We start from the raw sequence: 6,153 nt of genomic DNA on the forward strand, positions 1-6,153 counted from the left end.
AACTAGTTGTCTCGTGAATCCATATGGTGTACCCGAACCATGAAGGTGACAAGGCAGAGTTATGCATGGAAATTAATGTTGAAAGGAATAAGAAGATGCATGGTTGAGTGGATGTTTTGAAGACTATGTAAAAAGGATAGATGATGATGATAACAATGGTGGGGATACGCTGAGAAGCTGAGGCAAACAACAAAGAGTGGCTAATTTTAGTTAATGTGAGCTTTGTAAGCTCTGCTACCTTTAGAGGTGCAAATGTTTCGTATTTTGTAAAATCAAAATGTATTTATACAAGCTGAGAAAAATAATTTATGATTAGAGTTTTTAATGATACTGTGGTGTAAACGTAGGAAGTGATATTTGATTTCCCAAAGACTATGAAACCATTGGGTCAGCACCTTCTCGGTATATTCAAGCAATGGTACATGCTGGTCAGTTTCAATCGCTGACTATGTGTGTAGCTTCCCAAGTGTGTTACTTTTGTGCAAGCAGATAGCCTTAAAGTGTTAATGTGTAGGTGTATGTGTGTAAGGCAGAGAAATCACATCAATGTATTATCTGAGGTAGAGCAAGATAGGACATGTCTTCCAGGATGCTGGGCAGGCTTGAGATTGAGGGGTCTGAACAGAGAAGGTACAAAAGCGAGAGAGCCAGAGGGCGGAGGCGAGTGGATGAGCCGGTGAGATGATAATGCAGCATGACACCTCTGAAATGAATCCCTGGTTACCATGGCAAAAAAAAAAAAAGAAGAAGAAAAAAAGATGGGACAGTCTCTCAGGAGCCTCAAATAAAGCCAGCTCTAAATGATATTTGATTAGTATTTAGATCATGTTCCTGTTCAGCAGAAGCATTTTGTCAGCTGTTTGTGCACAAGTACCTCCAGTTTTGTAGTTACTATTAGTGATCCCTTTTGATTCAGTGATATGTAGCATGGTTTGAATAGATGTTTGTTGTTTAAGAAAATCTTTTTTATTCTTTATTCACATGGTCTTGGATGTTTTTGCTTTCAGAGTGAGATTTTTGGAGAGATAAATTCAGTAGTTTCTATTAAAACTATTAAACATGTTGCTGAATACGGAACCAGGAAGACTTAATTCTATTTCTTTCGTTCTTTAGCCTTGTCATTCACCCATCAGAAATGTAATTATTAACCACATATGTACTTCTTTGAATGTTTTCAAAGCAGCATGTCTGTGCATTGTCATATCATAGCTTTTCCAGCCTACATGTAAATTTGCAGCATTTATTTACGTACGTCAACATGTAAAATAGATTTTATTTGATCTATTTGACAGTCAGCTGGGGCATCTTTACATATCGTTGCATCACAGAGAAAAGGAAAAAAAAACATGTATATAGTAATTTGGCTTTTTGTGTATCCAGTGGAGTGTACAAAAGGTCATATTACCAAAGTCAATATAAAGTATAGCGATGACATTTTTTCAGAACACATTGCAGTTGCTGAGTAATGTAAAGTAAAGCACAGCAAATGTCACAGCTATTTGGAAGCAATATTCCATTATGTCTGAATTACTGAATTGCATAAATGTCAGGTAGAGTGTATAGCAAAGTTGGATTGGTGCTGTAGGTAGACTATCCTGTATGTAATAGACTGTGTGCCTCATGTCCAAACTGCTGGACTCTTTTCACTGCTGCACTTGCACTTCTCGGTTTTCTTGTCTTCTTAGACTGCTGACCAACCCTGAACTAATCACATCTGACTGCTATCTGTCTCCATCAATTACATACTAGGCGCCTCAAGCTCTTCTGCTTCAGTGCTGTGAAAGAGGCCGTACAATGCTACAAGAGACTCTTGCTGATTTGACTTTACCTGCTTATTCCTATAGAGTGCCTCTAGTAATGACGATCTGGGAGCAGAAGGGCAGGGAGGTGGAGCTGACTTTGATAGAAGTGGTTCTAGTGGGTGGTGGTGGATGGTATATGTGTATGTGTGGGTTTGGGTCACTCACACTGCAAACACAGATTGACAATCGCTCACTCACACTATAGTCAGTCAGTCAAACAAGTTATTGGCTTTCCTGACCAGCTTTGGACTGTTGGAGGAAGCACAAACACAAAGAATAGGCAAACACGGGTCAACTGAGCTGGGTAATAACTGAGCAGTATTTTCTTAATAAATGTTAAATAACTCCTGTAAAAGATTTACAATGCAATGCGCAATCATAATTAATGGTGTGTGTTAACAACTTTTTCGTTTGTTGCTAATTCTCACTGATAACCAGCTCAGTGTGTTTCTGTTATGAACAAGTCTGTCTTTGGTAGCTGATGCCAAACCAAGTAATAATTCAGCTAACTCCACTGAATCTTTCTTTCTTTATATTTGATCTCTTACCATACACCATCCTGGACATTCCTCTTATTCATTGCCTGTCTTCTACTTGCTCACTGTCTGGCCGTGTTGCATGTACAGGAGATGTCTGACAGAGACAGATTACTCAGTCACAGCTTAAAGGTGACTGCCTTGCTCTGTGTTCCCAAAAGCGATGGATCATTTGAATCCATCATGGGCAGCAGCTCTGGTCTCTATATAGACAGAGCACATGAAAGAGACAACAACAAAAAAGGCAGGGGGGAGGGGGTGGGGGGCTAGAATTTGTTGGCAAGAAACAGGGAGATAAAGGGGAAGCATGGAAGACTGCAGGAGAGTTTTGTGCTGCAAATACTGAGAAGCGCTAGAGCAGTGTTGGAATGGAGAGAAGAGGAAAACGAGAGCCGCTGAAGATCATCACCACTGGTCATAGCGTATGGAGCCTTCTACTTGAGAAGAGTGTATGGGGGTTGGGTGTGCTTTGAGGCATTTATCATTATTGGCTCACACCTCCATCCCTTGCCCAACCTGATATCCCTCCTGCCGTTGACATAAATCATGATTTTTCCATAATAGGTCTCCTTTCTGCCATGTGGGGAAGAATGTGCAGTTCCCATCGATTTTAGCCTCTGTTTCTCCTTCTTCCCACACATCAGCTCACAATAATGATGCATATCCATTATCAGCCATTTGTTTTGATAGGTAAAGTTTACTTTTACAGTATATGACCTAATTTGGATGAATGAGGTACTAAGGGGAGTAAACAGTGCTTAGTTTGGAAAACTTGTACAGCTATCCTTTTCTTTGCTAATATCCATTACCTGTCCATGTATTAAGAGATATAGTTGTTTGACAGAGCTGCATTTTAACTCAGTATTTCGGGATGCTTATATTAGCAGGGAGGAAGTATACTCTTTGTTTTTCAATGGTAGCTCTGAATCAAAATCAGCACTTAAATCATTAAAAGTCATAAATATTTCATTTGAGATCGTTTTTATAATTAAACATTAAAATTTAATACATTCTTTAATATGTTAACCAGGAGGGACTACAAGACTATATTTTACAAGTGGTGATTAATCACTTAGGGGCAAATGTATTTTCAAATTATACTATAATTAATCATTTAGTCATTTTGTTTCAGTTGTGGCTGAAAATATATGAATAAGAGTGGAAAGAAATTTCCACTCAAGGAATGTGATTTTATTAACAAAAAGTCTTTAATTAAAAATACTGCACATAACTCACAAAGGATGACGGAGCTCCTTTGTTTCTGTTATACAGACACTGACTCTCTGTGCTATCGAATCAGCCAAGTGCTGTTATCTCATGCTTGATGTGTGTTACAAGACATCTGGTTAATAGAACATTCAGAATGCCTGCAGAACTTAACAGAGGCTTGATTTGTGAATACTCATTCGTACCCTCCAGCAGTTTCACGCCTTGTATGCCAATCCAGAGTCATTTGAAGACCAGTCATGTAAGAGAGTAAAGTGTGCCAGCATGTTAGGCTGAAGCGCCTATTTTGGAAGCAATGTTTAAATATTAATTAACTTTAGGTATTGATTTTCCTTTACTTCTTTATGAACTGTGTTATTTCTGACTTAGTAGGTAAAGTAATTTCCAAGCTATTCACTTTTTTACCCCCTTTAATAAACACTCATTGGCCACTTTGTTATTAAGAACATTTTGGTCATGCTGACATGACAGCATCATGCTGTTGCTGCAAATTTGTCACCTGCACAACCATGATGTGAATTTTCAGTTCCATTACCTCCCAGAGATGCTCTGCTGGATCTGGTGACTGTGAGGGGCACTTGGACACAGTGAACTTGTTGTCATGTTTAGGAAACCAGTTTGAAATTATCTGAACTTTGTGGAATTTTGCATTATCCTGCTGGAAGCAGTGATCGGAAGATGGGTACACTGTGGTTCTAAAGGAATGAACACGGTTAGCAACAATACCTTAAAATGATGTGCAGTTGGTAATAAAAAGCCCAAAGTGTGCCACAAAATGATCCCCCATAGCATTACACCACCAGCTGCGGCCTGAACCATTGACACAAGGCAGGATAGATCCATGCTTTCATCTTTTTTTTCCTTCTTTTTTTTAACAAATTCTGAATCCATCATCTAAATGTTGCAGAAACTAAGACTTATCAGACCAGGCAATGATTTTCTGGTCTTCCCCTCTCCAGTTTCCCGTTCTTAGTTGACAGGAGTGGTACCCAGTGGGGTTTTCTGCTGCTACAGCCCATCTGCTTCAAGGTTTGATGTTGTGAATTTAGAGATGCTTTTCTGCATATTTTGGTTGTATCAAGTAGTTACCTGACCAGGTCTGCATTTCTAAATGCACTGAATTGGTGTCATGTGATTGGCTGATTAGATATTTACATGAACAAACATTTGAACAAGTGTATGTGACATAGTAGCAGTTGAGTGTAGCTGTCTCACACTTTTCTCTAGCTTGCACTGTATAGAAAATTATATAACTTCTATCATATTCTCACACGTTTCACACAGGGCCAAAAAGGGTTGGCTAACTTTTTCTCTTAATAAATGATATCCACCTTTAAAAACTATCTTCAACATTGATAACCCTTGTATTTACTCAGGTTATCTTTGTCTAATATATACAAATGCAGCATATACAAAATATACTGGAATATAAAGCACTATAAATTCTAAAATAAAATAAATAATTTTTATATTTGTGTAGTCAGATTTGTCTTGTGTCCATTTTACACCTCAAACATATCATTTGAAATTGTGAATTTAAACAGCATTAACAATGATGCATTTATTAAGGCAGTTTGTTTAAAAATATATCAGTAGCTGGTGAGGTGGTGATTAACTTCAACTAGAAAGACTAGAGAAATGGGAGTGTAGATGAGCCAGAATAGATTCTTGGCTGGATCATTTGATGATGCCTGAGCTTAACTGTCTAAGAGGGGATTAAGTATGAGGCCCATACATATAGCGCCTACATAAATGATTGCAGGGTTAATTGCATTGTTCTGTGCCTTTGGGTAATGGACTGTATTGAACTAATGATAAAGCATGAGCTCCAAAGCTTTTGGTTTTTGCATCCCAGATTTCCATGCTTCTCTGTCACAGCTCTTTCCAAGATAACCTAATTAAGAAGAAAATTCACTCTTTTGATAATTAGCCTACTAATAGTTATTACATATCTTCCAATGAATATTATGGTAACGGGGTAGTGCATCCAAATCTTTTGAAAAACCCCGCTGTGGCACTATTCCCGTGCTACAGAAAGTCATCATGACTACTGTATCTACTGTGGAAAAAGAAACAAAAACCAACAACAAAAAAGGGAGATATTTTTCTTTCTTTCTTTCTTTCTTTCTTTCTTTCTTTCTTTCTTTCTTTCTTTCTTTCTTTCTTTCTTTCTGATTGTGCAGTCTTGTTTTTGAGACCTGGGGGGGGGCGTTTTTCACCTGTTCACAAGTCATTAGACAGAGAACACTAACATTAAGCTATTCAGTCAGGATTATAGCTGAATCAATCCATTCAGCAAAATAAATAAAAATATGATGCATTTTACTGCAAATGATATCACAGAGAATTTCTATATATAACTGTATATAATTTTAGTATATAATTTTTTAGTATATGAAAATATATATGAAAATATATATGAAAATTGTCATATACCAAAATTATCTATCTATCTATCTATCTATCTATCTATCTATCTATCTATCTATCTATCTATCTATCTATCTATCTAGATAGATGTTGTAGCATGCATACATCCAAAATTAGACAGATGGATAGATAGATAGATAGATAGATAGATAGATAGA

This window comes from Pundamilia nyererei, unplaced genomic scaffold (genome assembly GCF_000239375.1).
Source record: "Pundamilia nyererei isolate P.nyererei 1_Seehausen unplaced genomic scaffold, PunNye1.0 scaffold00080, whole genome shotgun sequence".
Lineage (NCBI taxonomy): Eukaryota > Metazoa > Chordata > Actinopteri > Cichliformes > Cichlidae > Pundamilia > Pundamilia nyererei.